Source organism: Falco rusticolus, chromosome 4, assembly GCF_015220075.1.
Source record: "Falco rusticolus isolate bFalRus1 chromosome 4, bFalRus1.pri, whole genome shotgun sequence".
NCBI lineage: Eukaryota > Metazoa > Chordata > Aves > Falconiformes > Falconidae > Falco > Falco rusticolus.
In genome coordinates this window covers 21780033-21799180 of record NC_051190.1, presented here as the reverse complement: position 1 = coordinate 21799180, position 19148 = coordinate 21780033, and the positions used below count along the sequence as shown (strand labels likewise).

Here is a 19148-nt window from a genome sequence, read left to right as displayed (position 1 = left end):
GCACAACTGCTGCTGCGTCTTTAAGTGGGGTCGGCTGGGGGGTTGCGAGGGAGTTTTGATATTCTGTTATTGTGTGTTGTCAAAAAAACAAATCTGAATTAGTAGTCCATTCATCTGTCAGGCGTGGTGCTGCATTTTAGAAGCAGGGTCATTTATTAAGGCGTGTGGAGTGAATGGTCCTGATCTGCATCTGGAGAGTGGCAAATTGTTGGATTTAATAGCTGTAAGCTCCTCTGATCTGCAATCACTGTCTGCTGGATTTTTTCATCTGACAAAGCACTGTGCACAGTACTGTGAGGATCCTTCCCCAGCCTCTCCGGGGGAATCCTGCTGTCAGGCTGCGAACATACAGTGCATGAAGTGTGTAATTTTGAAGTCTAAACCTCTGAGAACTCACGACACTCTGAGGCAGCAGTTTGCCTTCAAAGTTGTCTCTCTACCTGTACTTACCATCTCTCGTGATACAGCACTACTGCTCACATTTCCTCTGCAGAAAGTCATAAGGTTTACTTTCTAAAAATCTCATCATCTTCTCTTAATTAGGCATTTTCACACAATGATCCATATGGGAGTCAACGACAAAGGTGCTGATGTGCAGCACAGCCTGGCCCCGTGGATGGAGATTGATAAGGCTGGCAGAGGGGCAGACCATCACCTTTGAAGACTGGATTTTCTTCTGAAACCATCAAATATGTAAAGCTGGCAGAGGAACGAAATGGCAGGGAGAGTGTGCAGTGGATGGAGCTCCTTCCCCACATCATCTGAGGGTTGCTCAGGTCAGTAGGGTTTTCACCCCAGTGCTTCCTTCTCTGTGGTTTTGGGGTTTGGTTTGGTTTTGGGGGTTTTAAGCCTATTTTTCCTAATGCCAGCTGCTCCTTACCCCTGAATATGGCTGGTTTTAAGTGGCTGCCCCTGAGGGATGAAATGATGCCCAGCTCGCTGCCTGAGCATGAAGTCAAAGTCAGTCAGCTTGTCTCCACTGCACTAGTTGTCTATAAATCACTCCATACAGAAGGGTGATGAGACACAACTTCATAAATAACAGTTCATTAGGGGTACAGGTTTTAAACTTAAAGAGGGTAGGTTCAGACTAGGTATAAGGAATAATTTTTTTCCGATGAGGGTGATGAGGCACTGGCACAAGCTGCCCAGAGAGGTGGCAGCTGCCCCGTCCCTGGCAGTGCTCAAGGTCAGGTTGGACAAGATGCTGAGCAATGTAATGTAGTTGAAGATGGCCCTGCTCGTTGCAGGTGGGATGGACTAGATGGTCTTTAAAAGTCCCTTCCAACTCAAACCTTCTTTGACTCTATGATAAATCACGAGATTTTTTAGCTAGTTTAGCCTTCACTCTTGCACTCTTTCCTTTCCTGTTTCCCATCCTAGCTGATGTGTGGGACCTTGTTTTTCTTCTGCTTCCCACGAAGGCTCCATCTTCCATTTCATCTTGTCTTTGTATACCTCCGTCCTCCATTTGCTTCAAGAACGTAGGTACTGTGCCACTATTTTGGCTTTTTCCCCGCAAAGTAACCCAGAATTGTTACAAAGATTTGGTCAGTGATCTGAATTCCTATGTGGCATTATAAACATATTGATTTAGGAAAGCCCTTGAAGAGCACACGAACACCAGGTTTGTATTGAGTGGTTCCTGCACCAGGCTGTTGCAAAACTGTCTTCTCTGAAATGTGTAGGTGGTTGTGTCATTTCTGTAAAACCTCCCCTAGAACCGTTAATACCCAGGAACGCCTGGAAGGGTTCTCCATGTGGCTGTGTGGAAATTGAAACCCACAGCATAGCCCTGGAGCACACAGGAGCTCTTTTATTTTAAACTGTAACCATGAAATAGGAAAAAAGCCCAGTGAAGCAAAAGCTTCTGCTTTTTTATTTTGTCTCTTAACATGTAAAAATACGGGCACCTGCTGCCTGCTGGGCTTGTTAAATATGTCTTTTTATTTTCATAAATCACCACAGTAGAATTTGAATTATTTACTCAGTAAACTCGAGGCTACATTAATTTCCATTCTCCAGTTTTTTGTAACCAATTTTTTGGGCATTAGCTGTGGAGCTGTTTCCCACCCACCTTTTGTTCAGTGCCCACCTTGGCTTCCCAAGCAGGGTCCCTCCCCTTGGTGACTGCAGGGGTTTCGTGAACTTCAAAAGCAGCCTGAAATGTCAGCCACACGCAGCCCTTCTGCAGCCGCTAAATTATGGATCAGAATACAGCAGATCAAACAGTTCGGAATTATTCACTTGTGGGTCTTTGCTTGGTAAAGCAATAAAAATCTCTGCATTTCTTCTTTGGTAATATGTGGGGTGGTTGTTAAAACATGCTCGAGAGTAATGTTATCAGGGGTATGGAGGGGGGTAATTTATTTTTTTTTTAAGCGAGGCACTTCAATCAAAGCTTCATTCTACTGTAAACCCAATTAGCTTCAGTCTGCCAAATCAGCTTGGCTGTCTGCAAGAATGTATGTAAGGCTATGAATAATTGCTAAACTCAGTTTTCTTTCTATCTAAGAAATGCCATGAGGCTTTTGTTACCACTAGATAAACCCTCTGCACTTGTCTCTGAGGTTCCAGCTGAAGACACCCGTTCAAAAATCATAAATGTGTTTGAATAGTATTTGGTGTGTGAGGAGGCTCAGTGAAAAGCGAGTGCTTGCTTTGCTTTGGAGCAGAAGGTTGCTGAGCCCAGGTCCTGGGCTCCTCCAGACACTCGGGGATTTTGCCATCAGCTTTAGTGGGGGCAGGGCTGAGAGTGTACATAGCTTTATGGCATGTGGCTGCAGAAGCAGCCCGTTGCTGTAGGAAAACAGTAGCAGGGCTGTCTCCCGTGTCATACAAGAGGAAAGGTTAGAAAATTAAATGCTCCAACAATATGTGTGGAAAATGGGTCACCCTACTTTGTGCAAGGAAGCGCGCAGGATGCTCTTGCTGTATTTTAATATGCCACGTGCTGGTTTCGAGCAGTTTGGACGTGGTTTGGCAGCTGGGATGATATCATGTGAGAACATCAGGCTGTGCTGGCGTATGGGGTACTTGGACACCCCTGGCTGGGGGGGCACAGCCAGCAGGCTGGGCTCTGAGGGATGAGATCAGAGGTGTCTGTGGGACTGAGCTGCACAAGCCACCCCCACGGAGAGGTGGGACACGCCGGGAGCCGCTGGCATCACCTGCTCTGAGTTTTGTCCAGGCTCCTTCCTATCATGAAGGTATGTGCTGTAGATCCTTTTGCTTTTGGCCAGTTGGTGAATATAGGATGTGTTTCCTAAAATAAGAAAGGCTGGCCGCGTTGATATATTTGGTTAGTTTAAATAGAACTCACCTTCCCCATCTGCAGTGGGTCCCTTAAATACTTACTTGCCTTTCCACCATGCATGCACAATATCCCTGTTTTCCCTCTCCATCTCTAGGCTTGCCTAAAAGTCGTCAGAGGGTGGCGAGTCACCCATCCAACTGGAGCTGAGAGTCTGCTTTTTGCTTCTGAAACAGGACCATGATTTCTGTTCGTGTCTCTCAAGGTTGGTCATGTTCTAATTTCATCTTGAAGACTCCCCAGCTGTTTTCTTTCCAAAAATAATTTTTAAATTTATTTTCCTTCAAACCTAAGGTTCAGGAAGTGATATACGACTCCGTGTGATGGCCATGGGTGGTGAGCTCTGTGACAAGATTTCAATGCTTCAGGGAAAAGGTTGGATGTTCTGCAAGATTTGGAAATGCTCAGAATTTGATTACTTAAGTGGTAAATGATGTGTATTTACAGTCACAGACATATAGGCAGCATTATTTAATTTTTTTTCGCCAGATACGGCATTACATAAAGCATCACAACGTTATTCCGTTTCTCTTTTGTAATGTCTGCCAAAAGTAATATGTTTGCACTAAGACTGAAAAATTTAGATATGAAAATATTTCCAATGCTACAGGTGAAGATGTGATTTTGACTAATTTTATTATAGCAGGTACGTAAGTGAGCGCCTGTTTTGACAACTATGAACTAAGTTGCACAAACTAGGAGTGACGGTGTGACTCCCAGCAGCAGAAGCCAGCGCCATACTGGTTTGTCACAGCTCCAGCTTCCCTTTTCCTACACAAGTGATGGTGGTGTCTGCTGTCCCCTGTACACAGCAATCTGCAAACCACTACTTTCTCAATTACTTCCAGTGTGTATGTGGGGGCAGCACGGAGGAGCAGGTGATACTTGTAATAGTACGTTATCAACAGGGGAAGATTTCATTTTCTTCAAATAGAGCCCATGTCTGAATACCTGCAAGACTCACAGACACTCTGAAATCTAGAGGGAAATTTTAGTCTTAGCTCTTTCTGTGGGATAATCTAAAACCCACACATGTCCTGTTTCTTTTGGGAAAGGTATTGACAGAGTGATGGCTGCTGCTGCTGTATCTGGGTGCGATCAACAGCACAGACCCAAGAAGACTTGGGTGGTCCTCTAGTGACTCTTCCAAGCAGTGTAAAGCACCACACAGTGTATTGGATCAGGGGGAAAGCCCTTAAAAATAGCTGCGAGAGGAGTTTCATTGGATGAAGGATTTGTCCCAGGCAGCAATTAGTAAGTCTGTTGCTGTTAGGGAATTAAAACCACAGGTTAACGTGATGAGCAGTAATTGAGCATCATGATTGAGCTGGGCCCTGCCTTTGTGCCGGGCAGACCTCATCGCTGCTTTTTTACCCAGAGGCTCTTCAGAGCACCCGCTCTTCACGTTGGTCCTTGGTCCTGGTGGCATCCAAGTAGGTGTGATTTATCTGGAAGGAAATAATAGATGTATTAAACTCGGGGGTTACTGGGCATTGAGAAATGCCATTTGTTATGTGAGGGGGGGGGGGAGGTTGTTTGGTGTGGATGCCAGTTATTTTAAGTTTGTTTTTTTTTTAAAAAAAAAAAAAAAAAGGAGGGATGTCAGCCTCCTTCGTGAGCTATCAAGAGTGGCCAAAATTGTCAAAGGGCTGCGTTGGGGCTACAGAAAAATGGTCATGCTGCTGCTTCCCTATTTCATTAGTAACCATTTTGGTATGTTCGTTACCCAAGGACATCGTCATAAACTGTTTTGTCCTGACTGGTTATGCCATTCACTAAAATGTCAGTGATAGTGTGTAAAACACAACTGAGAAATTAAGGATAATTTCAGTAGCTGTGAATGAGCTACAGCCTTGCTTAGCGGATAGAGTCTTCAGAGAAAGGAAAGCTGAAGAGATTTTGTCTTTTTCAGTCTTTATACTCCTGGTGATATTACAGTTATTGATTAGGAGCAAGAGAAGTTTTACTCCCACTTTTTTTCATTTTTTGCTGATTGTGGAGTCTCGGTGTGCAAACCCACTGCATCTCAGGTGAGATGCTCATGGCATGCATCCAGGGGAGCTGATGGAGCCCGTCCAGAGCTACGGGAATTGTGGCATGGAGTCTGAGCCGTGCCCTTCCACACAACCCAGGAGCAGGGCTCCATCTCCTTCAGCATTTGCTTGAGGCTTTTTACTTGTTTTCTGTTTATGTGTCGCTGCTTAGGATGAGTTCTTATAACTTGTTGCTAAAAAGTACTAGGAGCCTGGCACAGGTTGGGCTTTGTGGTGGGGAAGGGGTGGGATGCATGTCTCGGCAGAATTTAGCACGCTTATCTCAGCGCTTTGTAACTGCAGAGAGCTCTGGAATGGAAGAACATGTGGAAGCTATTTTAGATTTATACATACCTATATATATATATGGTGCTTTAAATGCAATTAGGGAGATTCAGCTGAAGGTTTTACATTAGCTGCTTGAGGCACGGCAGCTGTAAGTGATGCTCCCAGCAGTGAGCTGCAGTTTGCTAAATGGAGAGGGGCCGCCCAGCTGCCCCGCTCCCGGCCATGTCTCGGGGCTGGAGCGCTCTGGAGGAGGTAGCAGACAGGCTCCTGCAAGGAATTCCAGAAATTTCCTCAGATGGATTTAGCAGCGTGATATGTGATATCATCAGTATATAGAACATTGTTGTGGCTTCTAGTCCAACAAACGACTCGAGCACAGCACGTGCAGGCATAGATTTGTGTGAGGAATTCTGGCAACTGGACTGATGATTGTAGCCAAAGAAAGAAGTGTGGGTTTTCACCTCGTTTGAATGTTCAAGCATGTGCCGTGATGTTTTGATTCATCAGGAGCGATCGGGCGGTACCCTGCAGTACGCCAAACTTGTGGGCAGCATCCACACTCCTCTCGTGGGGCAGAACCTACGTGGCACCACAGAAATGAAAACGTTGAGGCAGCTCGGAGCTCTTGGACCGTCTTTGGGACCGCGGCAGCAGCAGCGGGACCATTGGCTCTGCAGGAGCCCGGCGTTGGGGCAGAGCCTGAGAGGTGTGTGGGAGCCACAGGAGCACCGGGCTGGGGCAGGGACCCGGCCCCCAGGGTTGGCCAAGTGGAACAGATGTGCTTTGGCCACCCGTCACTTTTGATGGCTCAGCTCCGCTCAGCTGCAGCTTAGAGCCAATTAATTTTATGAATCCTATTTGTAGCTCATGTTCCTCCTTATATAATCCTCATTTGTTTCAAATGAGCAGAGAGTGTGCCCCTGAGATTCTAAACATACTTCTTTATTAAAGTTTAAACAGAGATTGTTGCCTACAGAAGCTAAACTTAGCACTAATATATGAAATGAGATGGAGAGAATCCTTTTAAATCCCCTACCAGGTGTTAGGTAACGTGGCAGAGTGAAGCGGGGGGAGAAGGTGACTGCATAGTGTCGCAAACGTCAGCATTAATGATCTATTGTACTTATTTCTCCAGTAAGCAGAAGGAGATGAAAAACAAAAATGCAGGAGTTAATTGGGTGGTTGCACAGCGATCAGTCTTCGCTTTTGTTCTCCGCTCCCCGTGAAGCCCTGCGCTGCCGGAGTGACAGCTGTGAGTAGCAGCACGCAGCTGGGGCAGCGCCTTATCCGTACGGCTGCATCAAACACAGGGCAGGAAAATGATTTTAATGAAGCCTCGTCCCATTCAGATCTCAGGGAGTGAGCAGCCGGCGGTGGCTGGGCTGGAGAGGGGTCCGGCGGCTGCCCCCCACCACCTGGCCGGGGATGCCAGCAGCAGGATGGGTCTGTCCTCTCCTCCCTCCGCCCTCAGGAGGGGCTTGGAGAGTGTTTCGAGAGGAGTTTTATAGCTGACAGAGGCAATCGGAGATCACATGTTATTTTATATATATATATATATATATATTTAGATATCTCTCATGTGAAACTGCTTTCCCTCATGCTGCAGAGGTCGCTGGGTGCCCGAGTCAGGATGTCGATCTCACCTGCAGCCCCGAGGTCCTTTCCCAGGCTTGTGGCTCATCTTCCAAGGATATTCCCGCACAACCCAAAGCTTGAGAGAAACCAGATTGTTTAAGGTATTGAAGTTTTTAATGAACCAAACTGAGAAGCGCTCAGCTTTTCGAATAAGCACACAGTTAAAGAGCACAAGGGGGAGAGGAAGGCAGCAGCCGCTTTGCACTTCAGGGAGCACCGGCTTTGGTGGCCACGGTGGCCATGGCACCCCTCTCTGAAATCGATGAAGGCACCCCTCTCTGAAATCGATGAAAGTCAATTCTGCCTTAGAGTGATAGATTGCTTTGGGATTCCCGTAGAACTTTTCTCCAAATTGCAAACTGGATGAGAGCCTTACAAATTATGAAAGCCCTGAATTCAGTGCATGTTGATTTTCTGGCCTCTGTTCTGTGTCGCTGTGGGAGCAGCGAGCAGAAGGGAAGGTCAGAGGTGAGCTGGGCTCCCAGCGGAGCTGCGGCACTGGGCAGAGCCGGGGGGGGGGGGGGGGGGCTGGGACTGCCCCCAGGCAAAGGTCCAGGGGGAAGGCAGTGTCACGTAGGAGTTTTTGGAGATCTACTTTAGCAAGGTCTTTTCTATTCTGTTCTATATTTCTTTTCTGTAGCCCAGTTTAAAGCTGGCTGGGTATGTGTAGAGGGCAAATTCCCTACTACGACGAGCAGCTCTCCCTGTAACAGTTGTAGAGTCAAATTAAGTTGCAGGAGTCTATACCAGAAAAGATTTGCTTTTCCTCTAAGGAACACTGGGATATTTGTCAATTCCTCTCCATTAGAAAGCTAACCCATTCAGAGGTAAAGATGAAAAGTGAAAAGCCCATGAAGATCAGATGGAAGAATCAGAATTATCATTCAGGTAACCCAGCTACCTTTCCACTGTCACCATGGAGATCCCCGTTATCTCCTGCTCCTTGCATGCAAAGTGCTGAGAAACACTGGTTTCATAATTGGCATCGTATTTCTTGGGGTATATTAAGCTTGCCTGTGGAATAATGCCCATCAGGTCCTGGATGGTTTCAGATAACTAGCAGCAATATATTGAATCAGATGATTCGATATTATGATTTTCAATCCAGGGATTATTCCATGTTTCCATGCGCAGTGCGAGGCTGGAGATGACTGTAACTGTGCTGGGGGGGAGCTCAGGCGGTCCGGGGCTGGTGGCTGCTGAGAAGAAAATGGTGGTTTTGATTGACGAATAAAGTAGACTACATTACGCTGTTCCTTGCTCTATGTTCCTTATATTTTTCAGATTTCTGTACTCCGACTCTGATTTTCCTGGATTTGTGACTTGGAAAATACCTTTGCTCTGCAGTGCTTGCTCAGAAGGTGTGTGGATCCAGTCTAAACTTTGCCTTTTTTTCTTTCTTTTTTTTTTTTTTTTTTTTTTTTTTAATGCAGGTCAGTACATGGGGGCTCAAACAAATCTTTCACACAAGAAATACAATTAGATGTAGCTTTTAAAATTGTCTTTATGATCTGCCTTCAGTGCATTAAGTAGCTGTCTTCGATGAATTCAGCTGGTGCATTCCCTGCATTCCCTCCTTTTCCCATCCAGCACGTTTCAGGGCTGACAGAGGAAAAGTGTCACATTTGTGGCTGTAGCTTTAAATGAAATAAAAATTTGTCTGTCATCCTCTTGTGTCCCTAAAACAATTTAGTCCTACTGTAATTATTAGCATTCTCATTAAGAACAGTTTAGCTGAAAATCAAGACACAAAGATGCAGTGACTTCATCAAAGCAACTCAAATCCAGATAAAGCTAGGTTTCTAATTCGACTTCTATGCTTTGAAATAAATCCTCAGAGCATCAATTACTGTATCTGTTGTAAAGCAATTACTATCACCCCTCCATTTCTCCCCTTTACATGTTTTAATTTAATTATTATTTTTGCTCTGAAATATAGGGTAAAGAATTTTGTAGTTCCTCAAGAAGAACTAAAGCAGACAACAGATTTCCGTAAAAGCAGAAATTGCTTTCTTTTGTAATCAGGTTGATTAGACTCATGTATAATCATACACAGCAGGTGGGAAGATTAACATTTCACTAATTCCTAGTGGTCATTACTGCAAGGAAATTTAATCTGCAGAGTTCACAAGGATTGGAGTTGCATGCTGGTAAAGCTCATTTAAAAGACAGAGCAAAAACAACACAACTTTATATTCTGGAATCCGGTTTTGCTCAAAAATATTTTGGCCTGCGGGCAATACGTGTACACCCAGTATCTTCTACTTAATTGAAAAATAGATTTGTATTGATCGTGAGCACTTAACAAGCACATTCAGAACCCATTCCCGTTCCCAGTTACTTTGGTGGGGAATACAGGCATACCCTCAGCAGGTTAATTTGGTTGATAAGATATTTTTACAGCAAATGTATTTTTTTTTCCCTATGTGTGGGCTGTATTAGTACACAGCACTAATAGATTCAGTTTTCATATTTGGATCAATTTGGAATCATTCTGCTGAAGTTGAACAAGTTTTTATATTTTTTTCATATGAAAACAAAATGTGACATAATTATTATGATCAGATTCTGCTTCACTAACCAAGATGTGTGTGGGTTTAAATTCAAAGCTCCAAAATAAATAAAATGCCCAGCAGCTTGTGATGTGAAAGTTATGGTCATCTGTTAACTCTTGTGCCTACCCCTCTGCTCTCTGGACCGCTTGCTTGTAGACTTTACATCGACGTCCAGTGGTGCAGCTCAGGGTGGTCTGTGACTAAGCTGGAAGTGCTTGAAGGAATATTGGATGGGTAAGTAGGGATGACTCCTCTGCTGCTTTACTTGTGTGGGGTCCAGCTGAGACTTAGCTACGTTTTCTGTCTCCCGTGAGCAAGAGCAAGGGGAGATGAAAGACCAGAAAGGAAGACAGTGTTAAGTCCACAATTACCAGCATTATTGAGCGGGAGATGGAAGCCGAGCGGGAGTTTAGCAGGGTAAGCAGCATGCTCCTCCTCCCTCGGCTGGGAGTGGCTCCTTGTGCTGCACCACCTGGGAGATCCCAAGGGTATGAACACCTCAGGAAGCTGGAGTAGAAAGATGGGGAAGGAGAGTTTAAACTGGGCACGTTGTGGCCCCTATTCTTGAACAAATCACAGCACCATGTGGCCCTACCATCACAAAACTAGTAGTCCGTGGCCAGGTGCCTCACTTCTAACATCGTTACCAGTTGAAGTTGCTTTGAAGACATCTAAAAAAGCATCTCGTCCTGTTCATGCCCACTGAAAAGCCTGTCTCTCAACACTGCCCACACAAGAAATTGGGAACTGTGCCGAACCCATGGAGCCTTGTCACTATTCCTGGGCTGCTGTGGACCAAGGAGGTCTTGGGGACAAGAGTTAAGGTGCCACCGCAGGGCAGAGCCGGCTCGGCTCAATGGTTGTCCCTCCAGCGGGACCCTGTCCTGCTGGTCTGCACAGAGGGATTTCTCCGGTCCCTCTCTAAACACGAGGACTGCAGCAACTCTCCTGTTGACTTAGCTGGGAACATCAGGCTCATTTTCTTACCTAATGCTTCAAAGGTAAAAATACACTCCTTTGATCTGTGCAGCTAAAAGTGTCATTGAGCTATGTTGTTAAAAAAAATTATAAAAAATGACCAGATGGCACAGTAGCTGGATTTGGCTGGCTTAGAATAGGGTATTATTCCAACACAGATAACAACGTATCCCTCCAAATAAAACAAGTGACCACAGAGCATATGTTTTATTGAACATCAGAGATTTTTACTGTGATAATTACAATGATACAATGCTGGTGTCCTTTATCCATAGAAAGCTTCGATGAGCCTGAGCCCCGGTGGGGCTGGTGATGCTTTCTTGTCCCTTGCAGGTCCATGAACTCGCATGAAAATGTGGCTGAGGCTTAAAGCACTGGCCCAACCCTGCTGCTCTGCCAAAGTTATGCTAAGCTCAGCATCACTGACGCTGTAATGTGGGTAAAGAAAATCAGAGTAAACTCCTGCAAGAGTTTACTTCCACTTGATTTTTCAAGTTCTGGGTGCAGAATAACAGCCACAAAATATGTGGCATAAATCAAAGCAAGTTAAGTGCAGCTAAACTAGGTTAATAGTGGTGTAGGTGGTGGTTTAAAAATCAGGAACAGCTGAAAATTTGACTGCACTGATGTTAATGCTGTGTTAGCCTGGGAAAGGGATGGTTTTTTGTAAGTCGGTCTTCAGCCAGTTCCAGCCTCAACCCTTGAATGCAGCCTGCTGTTCAGAAGGAGCTTAGCATTCCAGTTTAATCATGGCCAAAATACAAAGTAATGTGTATAGATAATTGGGTGTGTGCATGGTGCTTAACCCACACTGCCATTCATAGTTTGGAAATGTTATTGGGGCTTAAGTGATGGAGTCACCAAGCACTGCTGGAGGGTTTGCCCCTGCGGGAGAATTTACATCCCACGTAAAATCGGGTACCTTGAACCCATGATGGTGGTGCAGGTGAAATGGTGGGGTGACCCACCTGGACTAACAGGGTGCCCTGGGATGGATGGGTGCCTCGCTCCTGCCCTCCACAGTCTGGCATCCTGACTCAGTGCCTCAAGTTAGGCACATCCCGTCTTTGGGTTAAAAAAGGAGGGCAGGAGCCTTGAGGGGCTCCAGGAGAATGCAGGGGAAGAGCAAACGGGAAGACACCAGGGGACTGTCACTAGCAAAGATAACAAAATTAACAAGTAAACTAAGAGGCAAGTTAGAACATCAATATGCACAGCAATAAGTGACAATGAATCACCAGAGATCTGTTGCTTTAATGATGCTGTTGTTAAAATGATGGCCTAGAGCGATTTCAGACCACGTATACTGAATTTTGGCTGATGCTTATCAATTTATATGCAAGAAAATTTATAGCATGCAACCCAAATGAAACAGTCCTTTGGACAAGAAGAAATGGATTGCAGGTGCAAACAAGCATGAAATGAAAATCTACTAATGAGTTTCCATTAGCAGCTAAATACATAATCGAATAATTTTTAGCCAACATAGAGCAATGAGAAAATCAATTTATTCCTCATAAGTACTACTGTGTGGATTGATGCTCTAGTACATCTAAAGCTGGTTTTGTTAAGCGAAAGGCGAGCCTTGGATTCAGTTAAAGCTCAGCTAATAGCAGCAGAGCATGGGTTAGGTGTTACTGAATATGAGTGCAATAGATTTTATTTGGAAACTCTGAATAACATGAGATAAAATGAGGTATTAGTATGGAGTATTTCCATCTGAAAGCTAGACACTAAAATATTTCAGCAAGATGAACTAGCACTGGCACATCTGAATTTACTTATGACTGTCCATTAATGAAATAAGCATTGTACTTCATCTGCTCTTGAAGCAACGGTATCCTCAATTTCCTTTCTTTTTGCCTTAAACAGCCTCTACCTGAGTTTTGCTTGCATGGTGTTTTCACACCTTATTCAGCTATGGTAAATATTTCTCCTCCACCTACGGAGACCCTGATTCCAAGGCTCTCACAGCCATAGATATAAACAACATAACTTTGAAAAGCCAGTTTGAAAGTGTTGGTGAGGGTTCTGCAGCAGAAGACACACGTTGGTGTCAAAGAGGCACCACTTCAGCAGCACGCATGAGAACGGCAAAACCGTGTGTTTGCGCAGTTCCTGCAGGGAGTGACATTTATACTGAGAAACTGGCTCGTATGTGCAGTACAAATAATGCAGTGTTTCTTCCAGGCCAGGTTCTTCACCTTTCCTTCCAGCAGTGTACGTGTCTCCTGGACCTCATGGGGATACTGGTGGAGAAAATGCCGTTCCACAGAGTGGAGCTCTGATGGGCACGATTTGGCCTCTGCTCTCCAGTGAGTTTAATTATGGAGAGGTTGGTGGGTGTCTGATTCACTCCCTTAGAAGCACAGCGCTGTGAATGAACTAAAAGCACCCCGTACTTTTCAGGGCAAAATACCGAAATTAAGAGGAATTTTAATTGGGATAGGCTTGGAGACTGACATTAATCACAACATTTTAAGGCTCAGTATTTTGTGAGTCAATGTATGTATAATATTTACCAAACCAGAAGTCTAAGGAAATAATAATAATGGAGAAGGAGAAACCCAAGATCTTTATAGCACCTTTTCTCAAGGAAGAATTAATTGTGATAGCTCAGCCTTACTAAGTTTTTTAAAACCCTGATTGATAGATGGGGATCCTAGATCAGAAGTAGTTACTTGATTGAGACAGGTTTCAGTGGACATTATTTCTCAGCAGATCTTATACACGGAGATTGAAGCTTATAATGAGCTGAAAAACAAATAGACTTGCTTGGACACATAATACTTCTAGACAAGCCTTCAATAAATGCATGGCTGCATATAAATCTCCTATTTTAGCATGACAAACGTATCCCTTCATAACAGAAACTTCAGCAAACTCCACGGAAATGCTCTGCCTGGTGGCAGTCCAAACGAGGAAGAAGCTGGAGCACAATCGAGCTAATCACCAGGCTGCATGTCTCGAGTTGGGCGAGCAGCTCTGGCACGCCAATAGCACCTCGCTCTGCAAACCGCCACGTTGAATTTGACGAAGTGACAGCTTGTATTCACGTAGCGCTTTGCATTTGACGGGATCCCTATTGGATTTGCAAATTTGTCAAACTGAAATATAGCCTGTTCACTACTGAAGCCAGCTTCCTTCGGCATGGAAAGCATATAACTCTGCGAGACAACGAGAGCAGGGAGTGATGAACAACGCGCTGCGCAAACTGCAAAGGGGAATTGGGGCAGGTGCAACGAACTAACTTGACATTTGGTGGGAACGTGGGAGTTCTTACAAGACAATTTCTGAAAAATACAATGTGGCATCTCTCGTGTATTCAGAATTCCAGGTGTGGGTTTCTTCTGAAAGCAGAGCCTCTAGCTCCAGGCATCTGTCAGATTCGCAGGCTGTAAGGCAGTAGGAAAAAAATCTTTTGACCCCAAAAAAGATGTCCAAGAAATGACTAAATGCTCTATTTCCTATATTAGAAGAGGTTAGCGACTTTTGTCTAGATCATACCACTGCCACAGAGTATGACTTCGTCAGAAAATGGTGATGGTGGTGAGAACGTGGGGTCTTCCCATGGGCTGCTGCCTGTGGCCATGCGTCTTCCAGATCATCCTTATCCTGGCATTGCCACTGCAGCGCCCTTTGCCCTCTCGCAGATGCACAAAGGTAGAGGTAAATCTTAAATCCATGGAGACTGCTGTTCTTAGGCTCACACTTGAGCTATTTCCTACAGAATTACTGTCACTTACAGCAGAACAAATGCCTGATAGAAAAGAATCAGGAAAGATATCTTTTTTTTATGGTCTTTACCAGTTATTATTGTAGTGATGATGGCTTTCAGGGAACTGGAGATGGCTGTGTCAGAAGTGGTAATGGCACTTGGGAGCTGTTGATTACCTCCACAGTGTGCCATTTTACCACATTGGATAAAGACATCTCTGTTCTCTGAAAGCCATTGGTGATTCAGTGATAATACAAAAATCAAATTGGATTCCAGGTGCTTTCCTGGCATCCTGTGTTTAAAACGGGATGTCCCTGTGCCGCATAGAGTGAGATGATTTGATTACAAACACGCCATAGAAAACACGCTGCAAAATACCTTGTTTCCAATAAGAACCTGTTTATACCTGAAATTTAAACCAAAGTGAGACATAAATTACTGGACATTATCTGGATATGGCTGAAATTTCTGCGACTTGTTTGACATGACTTGTCTGAGAAAATGCCTGCGTTTTGGGCCCAGCCTCCTGACAGTTTCCCATTGTCTCCAGCCTTAGTGTGTTCTACAGAAGGCAAACAAGAAAACAAAGTATTTCTGTGACTTTCTCCAGAACTGGGAATGCTGGGGTAACTTTGAGATACTGGCAAGGTCTCCCCGAATGCACCTGCATGGGTACTATGTGCAGATACGTGATGACAGGCAAGAAACCAGGAACACAAGGAAGAGAAAATGTTAGTTCCCAAGAAAGTTTTGTCAAAGCGCTAGAAATGTTTACACAGCCTACCTCGCTCCACCTTGGAGCACCAGCTAAAGTATATCTCCCTTCCCATCTTCCTCTAAAACTCTAAATGAGAAACAAATAAAATTTTTGTAACCTTATATAGCCACTGCCATAACCCTATGTACCAGCCAGCATCCTTTATCTCTCACTAGCTGGAAATCTCGCTTTTTCATTGCACTGAATCACCAGATGCATTCATCAAACATGACAAATGCCTCCAAAACACTAAATCACACCACTCGATCTCAATGGGCTACATAATCATTGTCGTACCGACAATAAATTTGAAAATATCTGTGTTCCAGACCTAAATACCTACAGCTTCAACCAGGGCTGAGAAACTGCAGAGGGAAAACTGAATCCTAAATTAAGTTTAAGAGTTTTTCAGTCCCTCAGAATTTTGATAAACTCATGAATTTTTGTGAGACTTTTTGATTTATTTTTTAAAAAAATATATTATTTTTTTTCTACCCACAGGAATGATTCATGGAGTAAGAGATATTTTCCAAGAATAAGTTTATATCTTGGTAAGTACAGAAATGTAGAAGAGAAAAACTATTTACTTCTCTCCTGGGGAGCTGCCAGTCCTATGGCCCTCCCCATGCATTTCTCCCAGGTGCTCCTGTGTCCCAGAGGACCCGCACCTGCCCCAGGATGGCATTGTAAGGGGTTGGAAATATCTTCACAGCTTCCAGGGGGAGAGAAATGCAGCAGAGCATCCTCCTCGCTCTGTTGAACAGCACCCTGCACCTGAAGGGCAGTGGCAGGAAAATGCTAAGGGCATCGTAGGTCAGACTTAGGTATTGCTGAAAAGAAGCTGGGCTATGGATGCATGAGCAAGTTGCCCTAAGGATCCCATATATATCAACTGACCTGTGAGAACCGTGTCCGTGAGAGCCAGGCAATGCACGGTAACTTGATAACCTTAATTAAAGAGATTCTCATTCTCTTTCTTTGGCATTGGTTGAGGCTAGAAATGCGGTGCTACCTCAGATAACCTTATTTTATCCAGGAGCACGCACAGGCAGATTATAGCCCACTGTGCAGTAAGGTGTTTTCACTTCCACAGAGCCAGTACTCCGCGGTCAGAGTTTAAACAGACGTTTTGAAACCAGTTCAGTAGAAGATGCATGAATGTAAACATTTCCTCTTCGATGTTTATAACCCAGATTCAAAAGCCTTGTGGTTATATGTGAGATTGCAACATGGACGTGTAGAAAGTCTTTGTTTTCAGTCCATAAGTGAACCTTGATTTTTTTAAAAGTATATTTATGTACATGTATGTGCAAACACAAAGATATTGTCTCAAAAGCAAGTATACCATTTGCTGCTATGCAATCATACAGCATTTTCTTAGATCTCTGATAAGTGCCGTTTATTGCATTTTTAATTTTAAGTCAGGTCAAAAAGGAGACTTGCCTGGGATTTTTCACTGTGGTTTGGTCACCCAGTTCCCACTAAAGCTGAGTGTGTGATTTTGCTGAAAAAAGATGCTGATTTTGCAAGAATGCAAAACCTGTGCTGACATCAGTGGGAGCTGTGTATCTGGAATGATTAAAGACCAACGCCAACGATATGACTGCATGGTATTAACCTGGGATCTGGGAAACGAGTACTTTTTGCTCTGCAGTCTTCTTAATAAAGGGCAGCTTAAGGTGACCAGAAGCCCAGTCCCGCTGATCATCTGCACTGTGAGCTTCCAAAGTCATCTGCTGGCCGCTGGTCAGTTCGACCTTGAAAGCAGTGATGAACATCAAGGGCAGAGGGCAGCTCTGCCCTCCCCTCCCAGCCTGGGTACCTGCCATCATGGGCCAGACCATCCACTGGCGGCAATGACAACCTTGTCCTCCCTGCCAGGCTCACAGGTCCTCACCGTGCTGCTTCTCCTTCCACAGCTCCTGGGGTGAGCTGAGCTCCTGGGGAGCCTCCCCACCAGATGGTAAGAGGATCTCTTAAATTGCTACGGCTGTAGAAAACTTCCACCACTACTTTTTCCCAGGCATCATCTGCTATACTCCAGTGATAAATCCAGTGTTCTGTATAAACAATTATTTCCCTGACAACCTAGTTTTCCATTAGAAAAATGCCCAAACCTGGGACTTATTATGGCAATTGACAGGTAAAAATTCAGCTTGTGTGGACTCATGCTGTTTAGCATATATACCCAAACAGTGAGGGAATGGCATGTGTCAAACCCACAGCCACCTTATTATACTGCGAGAACCACAGGGATGCACACAGTGACAGGGAAGCCAGATTCTTTTCAGCCCTCTGTCATATTCAGAGTGTTAACAGGGCTGAGATTAAAATATCTGAAATGTTTTTCACTGGTAAGAACTCTGGAAGTACTGATTCTTGCAGACTAATTGCCCCAAAAACAATTTTTTAACCCACTGTTTGATACAGCTTTACCTGACAAGCTAAAGAGAGGTGTCAGAAAGTTAAACCTGTTTGGACGAGGCTTATTTGATGTGAAAAGCAGCCAGGAGCCCAGCAGGAGGGTATTTTCCCAGCTGAGAATTACAAAAGAACAACTTCATTTTAGAGACGAGCTTAGAGGTAAGCACGTAAACCAGCCAGGTGCAGTACCCATCAGCACAGAGCCTCGGCGCGGGCTTGGCCAGGGTGTCTGCCGGCATCCTCAGCATCACAGGTTGCTTCAGGTTTCTGTTTTTAGAGCTGAGCTTTGCCTCATTTCATGATGATCAGACGGTGGGTACTGAGGGTCTGCGGTCCCTGATTGTGCCTGCAGAGCCAAAGAGCCTCCCCGTAAGCCACAAGCTGCAGTTGCAGGCACTCTGGTGGCATGGGCAGGGTGTAATTCCTAAACACCCTCAGGGGCCCCTGTGCCATCAGAAGACAGGGAGGACAGGGCCAGCAGGCTTACCCCTCTTTCTTGTCGGCTGGCAGAGGCTCAGGAGTAGAAGACATGGACCGTATGTGTTGGGGGCTGTTCCAGACCTGCTGGAATGCAGTTACCTCCGTGGTGCTTCATCAGCGGTTTCCATATATAAAGGGTATTTTGGAAGGAGCAGAAAATCGCTTTGTGCAATTAAAAATATCCAAAGGACTGGGGATGGTAGAGTGTAAATAACTAAATGACCAAATTGGCTTTCTCTTCTTGGAAGAGATCCATAACACAGATGCTGTTGGGCATGTTGTTGTTTGGATGACTCTGTCCTGTTCCTTCCTCAGCTGCCTGTACCTCCTGCTCTGCCATGACACTGCTGGGCTCCCTGCATTGCTACACTCGATTTGTTCAAATAACAGTCTTTCAAAGAATAATGCCCTTTTACTCAAGGTTGAGAAGTGGCTGAATCAGTGAAAGCAGCGCTTGGAAGTTTTCCTGGGAGGTTACTGTCTCAAGTACTGGTCAGGACCTCATCGGCTCAGCCTGTTAGAGATGCTGACACTGCAAACCCTGCTGGTGAGATTTCAGACTCTCGTCTTTCCTGATAAAAAGCCCTACAAATAACCTCCCTTGCTACAGAATGAAATATGAACTTGTATTTTTTTCTGATTTCCACAAGTAAACCCATTGCCCTCTAGATGCAAAGCTGCTTTCCACATCAGCAGCCATCCAACCTAGATGCAATCTTCAAGTGAAATTGTCATTAATGTGGCAGTGCCTGTAAATGACAGCATTGAGTAGCTGCAGTTAAGGCGGCTGCTCTCACTTAGATGGGCCCAGAGCATTAAATCTGTGTTCTGGATATGTTTGGTCCAGAGCAGATGTGCTATAGTCCATGTCAGAATCTGCAAATGCAAAGCGATGCTAACCTAAAAAACACCACCTATTTTTTCATAAAAATCAAATCTAGCTCTTAATGAAGCAGTTGTATTTTTG

At 44.7% G+C, this 19148-nt stretch overlaps 1 long non-coding RNA gene across 6 annotated transcripts in view; it reads left to right on the top strand.

Moving 5' to 3' along the window:
• The first annotated feature begins 340 nt into the window (after positions 1-340).
• Positions 341-19148, top strand: part of LOC119147446 — a 44134-nt gene continuing 25326 nt past the window's right edge. For 3 of the 6 annotated variants that reach the window (XR_005104041.1, XR_005104036.1, XR_005104037.1), the window contains exons 1-8: positions 341-776; positions 3411-3518; positions 3608-3688; positions 7241-7370; positions 8078-8157; positions 8554-8630; positions 9981-13117; positions 15779-18728. This is a non-coding gene — a long non-coding RNA (uncharacterized LOC119147446). The remainder of the gene's footprint in view (positions 777-3410; positions 3519-3607; positions 3689-7240; positions 7371-8077; positions 8158-8553; positions 8631-9980; positions 13118-15778; positions 18729-19148) is intronic. The other 3 variants (XR_005104038.1, XR_005104040.1, XR_005104039.1) reach the window with 3 other exon arrangements.